Source organism: Macaca mulatta, chromosome 3, assembly GCF_049350105.2.
Source record: "Macaca mulatta isolate MMU2019108-1 chromosome 3, T2T-MMU8v2.0, whole genome shotgun sequence".
NCBI lineage: Eukaryota > Metazoa > Chordata > Mammalia > Primates > Cercopithecidae > Macaca > Macaca mulatta.
In genome coordinates, this window is record NC_133408.1 from 98,690,929 (window position 1) to 98,708,510 (window position 17,582).

A 17,582-nucleotide genomic window follows, 5' to 3' on the forward strand; every position below is an offset into this window, starting at 1 on the left:
CGGTGTTTGGTTTTCTGTTCTTGCGATAGTTTGCTGAGAATGACGGTTTCCAGCTGCATCCATGTCCCTACAAAGGACATGAACTCATCCTTTTTTATGGCTGCATAGTATTCTGTGGTGTATATGTGCCACATTTTCTTAATCCAGTCTGTCATTGATGGACATTTGGGTTGGTTCAAAGTCTTCGCTATTGTGAATAGTGCCACAATAAACATACGTGTGCATGTGTCTTTATAGCAGCATGATTTATAATCCTTTGGGTATATACCCAGTAATGGGATGGCTGGGTCAAATGGTATTTCTAGTTCTAGATCCGTGAGGAATCGTCACACTGTCTTCCACAATGGTTGAACTAGTTTACAGTCCCACCAACAGTGTAAAAGTGTTCCTATTTCTCCACATCCTCTCCAGCACCTGTTGTTTCCTGACTTTTTAATGATTGCCATTCTAACTAGTGTGAGATGGTATCTCATTGTGGTTTTGATTTTCATTTCTCTGATGGCTAGTGATGATGAGCATTTTTTCATGTGTCTATTGACTGCATAAATGTCTTCTTTTGAGAAGTGTCTGTTCATATCCTTTACCCACTTTTTGATGGGGTTGCATAACTGCACTTTTTATGACATTTTGAAAATCTATTTATAGTTAGAGAACAATGGGTTTTGTTAAACTGTATCACATTTATACTTGCAGAAGTTTATTTCATCGTTACTAGTAGGAATTTTATTGGTTCAATAAAATTGGCAAAACTGAAAAAAAAAAAAAAAACAGAAATGTATGTCTCCCAATTCTGGAGTCTAAGAATTCTGGAGTCCAAGAATTCTGGAGTCCAAGGAAGTCCAAGATCAAGGTGCCAGCAGATTTGATGTCTGGTGAGGGCTGCTCTCCGCTTCCAAGATGGTGCCTTGATGTTGCATCTTCTGAAGGAGAGGAACCCTGTGTCCTCACATGGCCGACAGGAGGAGAATAAGAGAGTTTTAATCTCACTCATGAGGGGGGAGTCCTCATGGCCTAATCACCCCTTACAGGTCCCATCTCTTAATACTATCACATTGGCCATTAAGTTTCAACACCTGAATTTTGGAGGGGACATATTCAAACCATAGTATTGCCCTTTGGCATTTCTGGATTGCCAGCCTCTTTAACTCCAAATCTGAGAAAATGAGGCACAAAGAGAGCCCATGGAACTCATAACCCTGTTGTTCTTTGGGTCTCAAGTCTGTCTTCTCTCTACTTTTCAGAGTCTTCTTATGTTTGGTTTGTATGTAACTCAAAGGGTTTTCAGTTGTACTTTAAGGGAGTAATCAGGAAAAGTACAGCCACTCCATCTTCCCAATAGCAAACATTTGTATTACTTAAGTATTTATATATTGTATAGGCAAGAGAGAAGGCAGTGCTGTGAGGGAAATGTATGGCACTAAAATGAATACATTAGAAAAGAGGAAAAAAATCAATTATCTAAGCTTCCAGTTAGGAACCTAGGAAAAAAAGAGCAAAATAAACTGAAAGCCAGTAGAATGAAGGAAATAATAAGGGTAGAAATCAATGAAATTGAAAATAGAAAAACAATAGAGAAAGCTGTATTAGTCTGTTTTACATTGCTATAAAAAAAAACCTGAGGACTGGGTAGTTTAGAAAGAAAGGAGGTTTATTTTTGGCTCATGGTTCTGCAGACTATACAAGAAGCATGCATGGTACCAGCATCTGCTTCTGGTGAAGACCTTAGAAAGCTTATAATCATGTTGGAAGGCTAAGGGGAGCAAACAAGAGAGAGAAAGGTTCCAGCAGGGAGGGGGCAGGTCAAGACAGAGGGAGCAAGAGAGAGACGAGTGAGGTCCCAGATTCTCTTAACAATCAGATCTCACATAAACTTACAGAGGAAGAACTCCCTTATTACTGTGGGGTGGGAACCACATCATTCATGAGGGTTCCACCGCCATGACCCAAACACCTCCCACTAGATCCCACCTCCAACACTAGAGATCACTTTTCAACATGAGATTTGGAGGGAACAGATATCTAACTATATCAAAAGCCAATGGGAAAAAAGGAGCTGGTTCTCCAAAAAAGGTCAGTAAAGTTGACAAACCTCTAGCAAGACTGACAAAACAAAAAGAGAAGACACAAATTATCCATATCCATATCAATGAAACAGGGGCTATCTGTAGACTCTGCATCAAAAAGATAATACGGGAATACTGTAAACAACTCTACACACTTAAATTTGTCAATTTAGATGAAATATACCAATTCCTTGAAAATTCAAACTATTGCTATAAATAAAATCAATATAAAATAGATCATTTAAACATTTCTATAACTATGAAGAACTTGAATTCAAATGTAAAAATTCTTCAAAAAGAAATCTCTAGACCCAGGTATTTTCACTAGAGACTTCTGCTAAAGGTTTAAGAAAGCATTAACATCAATTCTATGCAATCTCTTCCAGAAAAGAGAAGAGGAAACACTTCCCAATTCTTTACCTCAAGCTAGTATTACCTTGATACTAAAACCAACAAAGTACCAACAGTATCAAAATAAAGTAAACTTCAGACTAATATCCCTTGCAAATATAAACACACAATTCCCAAACCAAATTGCAAAAATAGATTTCAATAATATATTAAAATAATTATATGCCATCACTAAATGAGGTTTTCCTCTAGGGATACAAGACTGTTTCAATATTCAAATACATCATATTACATGTTAACAGGCAAAATAAGAAAAATCACATAATCATATCAATTGCTACAGAAAAAAAAATTTGAAAGAATTCAATACCCATTGATGGTGAGAACTCTCAGGAAGAAAAAGAAGAAATAAAACGGAAATTTTCTCAAGTGTGTAAAAATCACGTGCAAAGAACTTGTGGCTAACATTATACTTAATGATTAAATACTGATGCTTTCTCCTAAGGCTGACAACAAGGCATGTATGTTCACGTTCACCACTTATTAAACACAGTACTAAACATTTTAGTGCAATAAGGCAAATAATGGAAATAAGCATACAGATTAAAAAGTAAGAAATAAAACTGTCCCTATTTGCACATGCCATAACTGTAAAAAAAATCCCAACAAATCTAAAACAACAAAAAAAAGATAACCACAACAAAACTCCTAGAACAAGTGAGTTCAGCAAAGTTGCGTGATAAAATATTTAAAAAAATGTATTTTATGTACTAATGATGGACAACAAAATTAAAAGTATAATTCTATGACATGAAAAACTTAAATGTACATCTAGCAAAATACATATAAGGCTTAGATCGAAACTATACAATGCTGATGAAAGAAATCAAAGGTGATCTGAATAAATGAAGAGACATACCATGTTCATAAACTGGAAGACTGAGTAAAGATGTCAGTTCTTCCAAAATTGATTTACGAGTTTAATGCAATTCTTATCAAAGTCCCAAAAAGATTTTTGTAGATACAGCATGTTGTAAAATATATATGAAAAGGCAAAAAAAAAAAAAAAAAAAAGAACCTAGCCAAACCAATTTTGGAAAAGAATAAAGTAGGAGGTACCAGGCTACTTGATTCTAAAACTTACTACATAGATGCATTAATTAAGACTATTGGCCAGACACAGTGGTTCACACCTGTAATCCCAGCACTTTGAGAGGCTGATGTGGGCGGATCACTTGAGGCCAGATGTTCAAGACCACATTGGCCAACATGGTGAAACCCAATTTCTACTAAAAATAAAAAATTAGCTGGGTGTGGTGGCATGTGCCTGTAATCCCAGCTACTCAGGTGGCTGAGGCATGAGAATTGTTTGAACCCAGGAGGAGAGGCTGCAGTGTGTTGAGATCATGCCACTGCACTCTAGCCTGGGCAACAGAGTGAGACTCTAAAATACAACAACAACAACAACAACAACAAAGACTATGTGGTATTGGCAGAGGGGTAGATGCGTAAATCAGTGGAAAAGAACAGAGAACCCAGAAATAGACCCATACAAAATGTGTCCAATTGACATATTTAACAGGCACAAAAGCAATTCAGTGAAGAAAGGAAAGATCCACTTTCAACAAATGGTGGTGGAGTAATGAACATCCATATGCAAACAAACAGAATTCTTGACCTAAATTTCATTCAAAATGGATCAGTTAGATATAAAACACAAAACTCTTAACCTTTTGCAAAAAATACAGGAGAAAATCTTTATCTCTAGGGCTAGGCAAAGAATCCTTAGACTTGACACCCGAAGCACAATCAATAGGAGAAAAATGGACACGCTGGACTTCATAAAAATTTAAAAATTTTTCTCTGCAAAAGACCCTGTTTAAGAGAATGAAAAGGCAAACTGGGAAAATATATTTGCAAGCCATATATATGAAAAGTAATTAGCATCTATAATACGTAAAGAACACCCTAAGATCCAAAATTCATAAAACAAACAATTCACATAGAAATGGAGCAAAATACATAAAGACACGTTTCACATATGGATGGCAAATAAGCACAAAAAGATGTGCATCATCATTAGCCAATAGGGAAATGTAAGTTAAAACCATAATGATATATCACTACGTATGTGTAAGAATGAGTAAAATAAAAAATAGTGACAATACCAAATGCAGATGAGGATACAGATAAACCTAATTTTGGTTGTGCTCAGGTTGTATCCATTGACTACTGAGTATGTAGCACAAGGAAATTTGCATAGTTTCATTCATGCAACAAATATGATACTGAATCAACTCCATATTCCAGGAAGTAGGCACCTAGGATACAGCTAGGAAATACATAATGGGCACGGGAAAACAGTAGAAAACAAGGTCATTAGCTGAGAATGAAAGGGGGAGAGGAGGTTTGGGATAACTGGAGAGAGAAGATATGAAACAGGCATCAAGGGGTTAGCAAAAATAAGGCTCAGGGACCAAATCAGGATCTGCGGCCTGTTTTTGTACCAGTAATGTGAAAAGGACAGTGTTTGTTACCTTTCCCCCAGCATTTAAGACAAGAGAGGTTAAGACTTATAGGGGAGATAAGGAAGAGGGGGTTGGGTGGGTTTCTTGCCTTTCTCTAAGTGGCTCCTGTTCTCCCAGGCTTTACCATGGAGGATGCTTTCTGAGCACTCTTGCTAATCTTTTGTCAGCACCCTATGAGATCTGTGTAAAAATGTCTGTAAGCAATTGCAAATTCCCTTGCTAACCCACACTGGGCATTTACCAACTGGTGAACAATTTGAGCTGAATTCTTTACCATCATGTCTAGTGGCATGACCCGTGTAATTAAATGCTTGTTTCTGTTCTCCTTGCAGGTGCTTTTTCGTTTTAATTTATTTTGGGTTATTTGATTGCCCTGTGATCTCAGCTCCCTGACTGCTTCAGGAAAAGTTGTAAATTTGAAGACTGTCTGGCTTTTGTTGTTTTTGCTGCTGACATTGCTGGAAGGCCACGAGCAATGTTCTTTTTGGCTTTCTACATCCAAGGGAAAGCTGACCCAACATGATTAAATCCAACTCTCCATTTTCTCCGTTTTCATACTTGGGAATCTGAGTATAGCTGGAGAAACACAATTCTGTTGGCTGGTTTTGTTCTCAGGTCAACACCATCAACCTCAAATGAAGCCCTTGGTGCTGCCCAAGAAACTCACATTATATCCCTGGTCTGTTCATTCTCTTGGATAAGAGGTCAGCAAGCTTTTCCTATAAAGAGCCAGATGATAAGTATTTTAGGCTTTGTAAGATAGTCTCTGTCTCATACTCTTTAATGTGTTTACATTTACCCCTAGGTTTGTATACGCATGTTTGGTTTATCTATTCATTCATACATTTGTTTGGTATTTATCCTTTTTGGTGTTCTCTGTGTTTCTTGGATCTGTGGTTTGGTATCTGTAACTAATTTTGGAAAATTCTCAGTCATTTATTTTTCAAATATTTATTCTTCCTCATCCTTTCCTCTCCCACTGGGATTCTAATTATGCATATATTAGAATATTTGATATGGTGTCACAACTCTTAGATGCTCTATTGTTTCCTTCCTCCACTTTTTTTTCTCTTTGCATTCCTATTGACCTATCTTCAAACTCACTGATTATTTCTTCTGCTGTTGTGTCTGCTGATGAGCCCATCTAAGGGATTTTTTACTACTTTTTTTTTATTTCTAGCATTTCCCTTTGATTCTTAAAGTGTCCAACTCTCTGCTAAAATTATCTATCTGACCTTGCATATCATCTGTCTATTTGGGTCTTTAAAATATTAATCATAGTGACTTAAATCTGTCCAGTTGTTCCAGTATCTGTATCTTCTTTGGGTCTGATGATTGCTCTGTCTGTCCAGACTTTGCTTTTTCTTACCTTTAGGTATGCCTCATAATTTTTGCCGAAAGTTAAGACATGTATAAAACAGTAGACATAGAGGTATTTTTATGCTTGAAAATAAGAACATCTTTCTTACTGTTAAGTCTTTATTCTAGGGATTTGTGTTAATCTAGTTAGGGTGGGCTGGATTTGAAGTTTGTAATTGCTGTAGTTACCAAAGCCGGAGTTTGTTGCTGCTGTGGACACTAGCAATTTCAAATTCCTGTAGTGGTACCTTGTTTTGAGCTTGGTTTTGGGTTTTCCTTTGTGCTGCTCCCTAGAAAGAAAATGCCTTGCAAAACTCATTCAGTCACATCCCACTGAGATTTTTACCAAAGGCTTGTTAATGTAATGGGGGAAGAGTAACAGGTTTTCTGACGTTCCAATTAAGCCTCAGTCTTAGGCAGGTACTGTGAATTTGGGGCTTGGGCTGTACCCTTTGTAAGTGTTCCCTCTTCAAGGAATATGACTGTTTTTTTTAACATTTAGGGTTTCTTTTTTTTTTTCCTGCCTGTTCTCTTTCACCAGCTTCACTGGATACCCACCAGTGTCCTCAGACAATGGGTTTCATACCGTTCTCCCTGCAGATCATGGCTGTCTTTTCCTTAGGAGAGATTTCACAACATGGGTGTGAGCAGAGTCAACAATGATTGCTTTTCCTGTCCTGTAGCCATAGTGAAAGCTTTCTCTAAATACTTCCCCAATCTTCCCTGAGAGACCCTGCTCACCTTCACATTTCATGCCAGCTCACACTTAAGTCTTTAGCAGTTCATTAAAAAATTTCTGGTTTAATCTTTATACCAGCTTATATGGCATTCAAAAGCATCTATCTCAGTCAAGCAGTTCCTATTCCAGAATGTTCAGTTCCTATTGCTTTCTGCAGGCACCTGTCCTCCTTGAAATTTTGCGTTGGTTGTCCTCTGACCTCAGTTTCCTGAAGGGTTCAAGAAAAGGTGTTATCTTGCAGTTTGTCCAGCTATTTTCCTTGTAGGAATAAGAGTGTCATCATTCCAGCTCTCTTCATCACCAAACTGACACCTGAAGCCTCCAGAAGCTAAATATATAAAGAATTAAGAGTTCTTTATATGTGAGGTGTATTAACCCTTTCTCTGTGAGGTATATTACAAATATTTTCTCCTGGCCGGGCATGGTGGCTCACGCCTGTAATCCCAGCACTTTGGGAGGCCGAGGCGGGAGAATCACTGGAGGCCAGGAGTTTGAGACCAGCCTGGCTAACATGGTGAAACCCCATTTCTACTAAAAATACAAAAATGAGCCAGGTGTGGTGGCGCGCATCTGTAATCCCAGCTATTCGGAGGCTGAGGCTGGAGAATCGCTTGAACCCAGGAGGCGGAGGCTACAGGGAGCCAAGATCACGCCACTGCACTTCAACCTGAGCAATGAAGTGAGACTCTGTCTCAAAACAAACAAAAAGAAACCAAACAAATATCTTCTCCCAGTTTGTCAACTGTCTTTCGATTTTACTTCTTTTCTTTTTTAAACTCTGCCCAGTTTTGCCTTTCCCATAGAAACCCCAATAAAAGCGATGGCTTAGGCTTTACCCTCAGTACTGCTTCTGCCTGACCAAACTGTATCTCTCCTGTGGCTCTGTGTGATGTGACTTGTCCTCTTCTCCATGGAAGTATTAATCATAAATTCTTCTTTTGGTGGCACTGATCTATCTATGTCATCACTCAGTCAATCGCATAAATTAAGACCTGGGCACAGAACAACTCTGTTTCTATTTCTATAAAATTCTAGAAAATGCAAACTAAACCATAATGACAAAGAGAATATCAGTGGTTTCCTAGGGATGGGATGTGGGCAAAGAGAGATGAAGGAAGGAGGGATTACCAAGGAGCACAGGGAAACTTCGGGATGAGGGATGTGCCAATTGTTTTGATTGTGGTGATGGTTTTACAGGTGGGCCAAAACTAATCAAATTTTACACTTCATCTATATGACCAGCTATCATATGTCAATTATACCTCAGTAAAGCTGTTTTAAAAACATTTAGGGTATATCTACTGGAAAATAAAACTGCTTTTAATTACAGACTGTATCATCATTTGCATAGAAAAATCCAAAGGATTCTACAAACAAGCTACTAGAACCACTGACTTCATCAAGATGCAGGTACAAGTTAATATTCAAAATCAACTATATTTCTATACAAAAGCAACAAAAAATGGAAAAATAAAAAATTTTTAAATAATACCATTTATAATAAAAGAGTACTGAGGAAGACTGTACATTGAAAAATACAAAACATTGCTGAGACAAATTAAAAATAATCAGTAAAATGGAGATCTATTCCATGATCGTAGATTAGAAAATGCAATATTGTTAAGATGTCAGTTCTTCCCAAATACATGTACAAATCCAACATAATCCCAACCAAAATCCCAGCAGGTTTTTTTTTTTTTTTGAGAAATTAATAAGCTGACCCTAACATTTAGATAGAAATGCAGTTTTAAAAAGGAAAAACAAAGTTGGAGAACTATCTACTTTCAAGATTTATTGTAAAGCTACAGTAATCAAGACAGTGTGGTACTGGCATAATTATAGATCAAGAGAAGAATAGAGTCCAGAAACAGATTCACACATAATGTGGTCAATCAGTTTTCAACAAACGTACCGAGAAAATTAATTCAGTCAGGGAAAAGACAGTTACCACAATGGAGCATTTTTTGGCATTCTGAAAATGTTTTGTAACTCAATTGTGGTGATGGATACATAGCTTCATACATTTGTCAAAACTCAGAGAATGGTACACTCAAAATTGGCACATTTTATTACATGTAAGTCGTACCTCAAAAAAGCTGATTTGGTGACCAAGATTTATATATGTCATTGATAGAAGAACAAATCCAAATGCTTATTAAACATGGAAATATATTTATCCTCATAAATAATAAGGGAAGTACAAATTTAAAAAGTATATCACAGCCATCATAACAGGTCTGACAATTCAAAATCTAATAAGTATATGAGAAAATTCTAGACAGCAGTGTGAACTGCTACATTTGCTTCAGACAGCAATTTAGCAATATCTGGTAAAGCTGAAAAAGCACACATTCTATAACAGCAAGTCCACTTCTAGGTATATATCCTAGACAAAATACTGCACATATACAGAAGAAAATCACACAGAAGTGCACATTTGAGATTACATTGCTTGTAATAAAAAAATTGGAAATAATATATTAAGATGGGGAAATACATAAACTTTACAATTCATAAAATGGTTAAAATTAAAGAAATATATATATACAGGAAGTTTAAAAATATAATTTTGAAGAAAAAAATCCTACAGTGACACATTCAGTATGAGATCATTTATATGGACTTAAAGCACATAATAAAACAATCTCTGAAAACAGAGATTGGATGGATACACACACCAAATTTTAATAAAGGTATAAGTTGGACTAGAAGCAGAACAAAGGTGATTTTAACTGTATTTATAAATTTTAATTATTTTTAAATAGCTGATACAAAAATGACAAAGATTTGCATTTATTCTAGATGGTTGATCACACATATTTGAATACTATTTTCTAAGTCTGTAGTCTTAAGCATTTCAAAATCTAAATAGTAATTTTTAAAAGCTATAAAAATATGAATAAAGGACTAGAAAGCAGAAACTTTTAATTAATATGCTGGATTCTGAGACAACTTTAAACTCAACAGTAGTATTTACCATGGTGTCAAATTTAGCATTTATCTTGAATTCAAAAACTGAGTTCACTAATTTTGTCTCCATTTTTCAAATTTCTAGCATTTACAGACTACTATAACAACCATACTTTTTTAGGCTAAGTGTTGGAAGATAGTAATAGATTTCTGGCTGTGTGACTAAAGAAATCTTACCGTACTAACTCCAAGATCACTATTCAAGCTCATCACTCTCACTGTTCCTTCGCGTGGTCATGGTGCCCACCTATGAGGTGTCCAAAGCCAAAAGCCCATGCCCGTTTAGAACCTTTTTGGCTCCCATGACTCTCTTTTCCATTTGGCTTGTCTATTACCCTGGCCATTATTTACACACTAAGGTTCATTCTTTGAGTTCATGCGAGAACAGTTTCTGGGGTCTTTACATTTTACGAGAGGAGCTTATGATATTCTGCTCAACTGTAAGGATACACACAATTAATACACCTGAAAGCTCCCCTCCCTTTCTTAACAAGATTGTGCTATTTTTATCTGATAAAAAGGATCACTCTACAAATATGATTTGTCTCAAATGATGACTCACCTCTGGATAAAGATGGAAGCGTTTTACTGTATTAATTACAAGAGGAGTATTCAGTAAGCCTGTCATTCGTAATCATCCACAGTCCTTCCAAAAATGAAGGTGCTTCAATAATGGTCTTGAAGTAGGAATAATAAAGTCCTTTTTTTTTTTTTAAAAAAAGGCATATATTGTCAATGTAATTAAAACTTTAAAATATTTATTTTTATCATTTTAGAACTTTTTTTTCTGAAAAAAAAAAGGTAATAAGATTTGCTAATTACTCCTCGCTATTTTGCATTCTTGGACTTTAAAAAGCATGTATTTTCAAGTGATCACTGTACTATTCTTTCAAATTGTCTATAGGTTTTCAAACTAAAGAGTTGGAGGGATGGTCCAACAATTTAAAGAGTTTCTCTAATAATGTCTTAAAATGTGTAGACAGTGTATGTTTAATTTTACCAAATCTGGTTTTATCCCCCACATTTGAGATGCTTGAAGGTTCACATCTGATTAATTCTATCATAAACAGGGATGCCTTCATGCCTCTGTATAACTTTGCATATAGAAAATTACTTCTTTTTTTCCATGCTCTTAGGAAATAAAATATAATGACCATAAGCATCATGAGCAAGGAATCCAATGCTTCTGGCCTACTTCATAGCTCCATCAAATCCTCTGTGCAAAGTGAAAGCTCAATGTCGATTGACTATTGTTGCTCACAAATGTTATATACTAAAAAGCACATTATTTTAGTGTCTTACACTTCAGCATATAAAATAAAGTCTTCATTAGGATAGTAAAAGTGCTGTTGAGTTAAAATTCATGGATTAACAACAGCATGTTGTGTCTTATTTCCCCTTCAATTTCTTGTTTTCACTCCTAAAATCTAAAAGCAAAAAAGGGCCACATTGTTTAAAATGCACTCTCTCTAAAAAATGCGATATGCTATATTCATATCTGCCTCATCCAACACGAGTAACTACTAAATTAAAGGTCTGTTTTAGCTGCTGTCTGAAAGGCCATTACCTCATAGTTGATTGGCAAAATATGAGTTCATAAAGAATTTTCCTTTCTGCTTAGGAGGATAAAGCAATACAGTAATTAAAGGATATCTAATATGCAAAAGTCTATATTTAGGGAAATATTAAATATATAAATAAGTTGCTAATAACAGTTACTGTTTTGTGTTAAGTATTCTGCTATGTGTTGCCATTCATTATCCCCCTTCATTTTCCCTAAACCGCTCTAAGGTTGGCATTGTTTCTGTTGAGCAGATGAGATTACTGAAAATCTGAGAGGTTACCTGACTAGCCATCATACAGTAAAGCACAGAACTGCTATTAGAATCCAGCAGTCTGTCACCAAAGTCCAGACTCTGCCACAGTTACACTCTTTATTTAATAATATTTTATATTCTGTCTTTGGAAATACCTTTAAAATGTTCAAATGTCATACATATGTTAATGTATCCAATGCTTTGAAACTTTATAGGGGCAATATAGGGATGAAAATAAAAAAGCAGTGACTGTGGGGCCTAGCATAGGCAAATTCATAGAGACAGAAAATAGAGTTGGGTGTGATTAGTGTTTAGTGGGTAGAGTTTCTGTTTGGGATAGCAAAAAGTTCTGGATGTGGACAGTGGTAATAGTTGCAAGACAACATGAATGTACTTAATGTCACTGAGATGTACGCTGAAATGATAAACATATTGAAATTTTTTTATTACAAATTTAAATCTAAATTTTACCACAATTTAAACAAAAAGCAATGGCCAGAGTGAGGAGAGCCAGTTTCAATGCTTCACTAGGCCCCCAACCAGCTGTAAGGAGATCTGGAAGATGGACGGTTGTGGTGTCTTCTAAATGTAAAACTGCAGTTTTGGCATTCACTATCCCACTTACTCACAATAATTATGTGAGATGTGTACAGCAGAAAACTCCATTTTAAAAATTAAGTATCGAAAAGCAAAATTATTTAAAAATTATATCAAACTTTATCTCTTAAAAGAGATTATCCTGAAATCAAAAGAGAGCCAAATAATCATCATCATTAAAAGACCCAGGTGAAACATGGGATCTCCCAACTGTAGCCAAAGAGAAAGCAATTTCTGATAACATCTCATTTCATTCCCCTTTATCACTTCCTCAGTGCTTCCTTTGTTCTCCTTTCTCAGCTATTATAATTCATCTTTATTATCTTAAAAAGCAATCTGCATTAGGAAAGGGTGAGAGATAATGAAATGAGTAACAGAAGAATAATCTCAAATAGTTTACTATTTAAATAATAGGCCGGGCGCGGTGGCTCAAGCCTGTAATCCCAGCACTTTGGGAGGCCGAGGCGGGTGGATCACGAGGTCAGGAGATCGAGACTATCCTGGCTAACATGGTGAAACCCCGTCTCTACTAAAAATACAAAAAACTAGCCGGGCGTGGTGGCGGGCGCCTGTAGTCTCAGCTACTTGGGAGGCTGAGGCGGGAGAATGGCGTGAACCCGGGAGGCGGAGCTTGCAGTGAGCGGAGATCATGCCACTGCACTCCAGCCTGGGAGACACAGTGAGACTCCGTCTCAAAAAAAAAAATAATAAAATAAATAAATAAATAAATAATAAACCTGGGTTATAGCTTATGAAACAGTGCAGTTCACCAAAAGCTGGTTTCAATTCCTAATACATTTCTACCTCATAGTCTCACTATTCTTAAACTACAGATTAATTCGTTAGAAGAAGAAATCTAATCATTTCAGTGTGAAAAGTCATCTCCTGTTCCAAGGATGAGGTGAGAGAAATGATGATCATTTTCAAAAAGTGTTACTAAATGTAACCTAGAAAAAAAATGAAGTATCATATTACAATAAGAACAAGTTTCAAAACCAACACCAAAATAAGCGATAAGCAAAGAAAGCCATAAAAAAGAAAATAAGTTGTTATAATACTAATTTTATAATTTGCTTACTAACTTGTATGTTTTTAGGCATTTATAATCCAGTATGGCACACACCTGAAATTCCTTAACTCAGTGGTTTTTAAACTTCATTGTGGCTGGGTGCATTGGCTCACACCTGTAATCCCAGCAATTTGGGAGCCCAAGGCAGGCAGATCACTTGAGGTGAGGAGTTCAAGACCAGCCTGGTCAACATAGTTAAACCCCGTCTCTACTAAAAATACAAAAATTAGCCAGCCATGGTAGTGCATGTCTGTAATCTTGACTGCTTGGGAGGTTGAGGCAGGAAAATTGCTTGAACCCAGGGGACGGAGGTCGCAGTGAGCAGATAATATCATGCCACTGCACTCCAGCCTGGGCAACAGAGTGAGACTGTCTCAAAAAAAAACAAACCTTAATTATATACCTGAAATTCTTGTGGCTTTTTTCACCCTTCCTTCCATCCCAGGTCTCTAAATCAGAAAATCAGAACAGAGGCAGGTTATTGTTTGTTTTTTAAGTTTCAAATGATTCTAATGTACCAGCCTTGGGAAATACCTCCATAACTGTTGAAAAGGGTTCAGAATATAATTTTAAATAAAATTGCTTTAGATCAAAGCAGACTTACAATAAGTATAATATCACATAAGGTATCAAATTTCAAGTGCCAGAGAACACAGGTGTGTGCTTGAAGACATTTTAGTAGTGAAACTCAACAGCTGTAGGCAGTGAAGAAAGGAGCATATGTGATAAACAAAATTAGCTGTGGTCGACAATTATGCTATAGCTAACTTATGTAGTCAGTACTTTCCAGTGAAGTTGAAAATAAAGCTCCATATATTAACCCTGTTTTCCACTAACCCGTCTTTACATGTAGGCCATATGCCAGGGTACCAAAAGCTGCAGGAATATTCCCTACCATTGCAGCCTCAGTTCTAACATCAAAATCTCCCTGCAGACTAAATATCTAGAGCAGCACTGTGTCAACAGAACATAGGGGCAAATCTCATACCTCCCAAGGGTAGAAATCGCTGAGCACAGGTAAAAATAAAATATTCCAGAGGGAAATATTATTTTACAAATTTTTATAAACACTTTTGTAAAATAATATACACAGGCTTGCACACTGAAAGACTCAAAGCCATTTAACTCTGTATAACCACTGCGGAATCTTTATCTTCTTTTTTACCTGATTTCCAGTTGGCAGGTGTTACTAAAACTTTATCACCAAAGTTATTTCACTGGCTGGGTGTGGTGGCTCATGCCTGTAATCCCAACACTTTGGGAGGCTGAGGCAGGTGAGGCCAGGAGTTTGACACCAGCCTGGCCAACATGGTGAAACCTCGTCTCCACTAAAAATACAACAAATTGGCTGGGTGTGGTGGCACACACCTGTAATCCCAGCTACTCGGAAGGCTGAGGCATGAGAATCACTTGAGCCTGGGAGGCAGAGGTTGCAGTGAGTCAAGATCGCGCCACTACACTCCAGCCTGGGAGACAGAGCAAGACTGTTTCAAAAAAAAAAAAAGTTATTTCACTAACAACATATAATTACCATAAAATAAAGGAGGGTTTTAAATGAACTACACATGCAAAATACACTAGAAAAGCTACATATTTAAAGAAGCATGTAGTGAATTATTTGATAAAGCAAAATTATTTTAATTCATAAGTTACTATTCCCTTAATGCATCTGTTGTATAAATGCTGCTTCACATATGAGGTTTGTAAAAAAGCAAAATATACGTATAAATTGGTGCACATAAAGATGTTCTACAAATATAGCCAGAAGTATGCAACGAGTGATGGCAATTTTTAATTCAAATATTTTTAAATATTTCAAATTGAAACTAAATCTTATCAGTGTAAAATTGCCACAAAGACAGCTGGAAAAAAGAAAAAAAGGAAAGTTATTAAAAGCTGCTTTAATTATAAAATATCGTTAAAACAAGTATTTCAAATGTATTATTTTACATGTCTAGAAAGATAGCACACAAAGCAAGATGGCCAGCTAATCCTGTCTCTATGAGTATAGGAAAAATCCAGGACACAAAGTAAATCCTGAACAGAGCTTACCGGTCTGCAGCGGGGCTTGACAAGCAAAAGGAGAGACTTGAGAGAGTTTTTTTACTTCAGGTAATTGGTAGGAGGGATGGAATTACGGATAATTGTGACCTTTTTTGTTTTTTTCAGTATTATTTTCTATTCCTTTATATGAAATTTTTGAAAGAAGTAAATATATACAGTATGCTTCAGCTAGTTCTAACCAGGAGGAGCCACTCTAGATCAGTTTCCCTAGCATTCATCAGAAGACGATTAAATGCAGGCAATCACTTCCTCAGCAGCACATCTAAAAGCCTCATTGTGCAGCTCAACCCTTGATGAATCACAAGCTCTTTGCAAGCGCCCAGACCTAGGAGCTACTAGATGGCCTAGGAGACTAATCTGGAGTCACCTGTGCCAGCGCCCCATGTATACGTAAGACTTCACCCGGGAGCTGGGAGACACTGCTCTGGGTATGGAGCTTTTACAGGAGCTGCAAACGCAGCCTGTGCCCCAGTTTCGTTGGGGGATTGCTTGTTTTCAAGAGTAGCATGGAGCTGGGGAGAGAAGAGTGGGGAATAGGACAAGTTAAAGCACCACAAACATTGCTGTTCTTATAGAGGTTCAGCAGCTTTTCTTGAATTAATGTCCTTTAGATTGTTGTAAACCTTTGGTTAATTTCCAGAGTTTTGAAGAAAATGATTTTGATAATTTTCCAAGTATTTTCATTGTCGTCGCGGAGGAGTGCATTTCCTTGGCTATTCCAGAAGTCCTACCTCCCCTCTGAGATTTTATAATGGTATTTCTTATGGTGATCCCAAATATACTTGGCAAGTCATCTTATAAACCACCAATAGTAGCCTCTTAAAAATTCTAAAATTACTCCACTTGGCTAACAAAATAAATGTAAATTCATTCAATAATTATTGAAGAAATTAAATTTTAAAAAATTTAAAAATTGTAATGTTGAAATTCTCAACCATGTTTATCCAGATCTTTTCCTATATTACTAACTGTCCTGGGCTTATCTTAAATACTTCTCAGAAGATTTACTTGTTTTATATCAGGATAGGCAAAGTATGGCCCATGGTGTGTTTTTGGACTGTCCGCAAGCACGGCTGCTATAATTTTTAAAAGGTTGAAAAATTTAGAAGGTTGTAAAGATGCTCATTAACTGTTTATTAGGCTTCATTAACTTTAAAATATACAGAGGCTATCCTATTCAGCTATATTTATATCCTATTTCTAATTTTTGTAAAACTATATACACTGGCAAAAACTCTTCAGATGATATATAAGGAAAAGGTCAAATATGCTACCAAATACATCCAGCTTTCCAAAGATGCTCAGAATCTTTCTGTGTCTCTCACTCCCTCCCTTAACCCACATACCACATTTAAAAAAAAAAAATGATACAGTGTAGTGATGCCAGTGTTCTAAATGCTTGAAGGGCTTATCACATGCCCTTTCCAAGCTGTGACAGAAGCATGTCCCCTGGACCCGGGCATCCTATCAATCTCACCTCTGAAGGTGACCCAGCCTCATACTTCACTGAAACAGACCATTAGACGCCAGCACTCCCAACTTCTTTTATCTCCACTTTAACATTTCTCCACATAGTAATCCTCGCTTTTCTACTCCCTGCCATCTCAGAAAAGGAATTCTCTCTCCTCTTTTCCACAGTTAGCTTCTCAAATTTGTGTCTTTAATTCTACCCTCCCAAATATTCCAAGACTTGCTCCACTAATTATTTCCTGTCTTGGAATCTCAATCTCATCCTCTTCCCTTGATCCTTCCCCTCAGCCTTTAAAACTCCTACACCTTAAAACACTCTCTGCGGTCTGACAGCCCATCAAACCAATGTACTCCCCATTTCTTTCCGCTGGTTCAATGACAAGATCTTTGGCCAACTTCTTTTTACTAGGTTCTCATAAGTTTTTTTTTAAATGATCAATGACCTTTTAGTTATCACAATTCTTTTGCATCTTTCTGTAGCATTTGGTCAGATTCTTGGATCTCTTCCCCTCTCATCTTTCATCACACCACCTTTCCCAGTTCTTCTATTTCTGT

At 36.6% G+C, this 17,582-nt stretch overlaps 2 pseudogenes across 2 annotated transcripts in view; one reads left to right on the plus strand and one right to left on the minus strand.

The window, feature by feature from the left end:
• Positions 1-17,582, minus strand: part of LOC106997473 (putative C-mannosyltransferase DPY19L2) — a 105,545-nt pseudogene that overhangs the window by 85,839 nt on the left and 2,124 nt on the right.
• LOC100429134 (E3 ubiquitin-protein ligase ZNRF2 pseudogene) overlaps positions 1-17,582 on the plus strand; it is a 195,539-nt pseudogene that overhangs the window by 16,368 nt on the left and 161,589 nt on the right. The gene's annotated exons all lie outside the window — the stretch shown is intronic.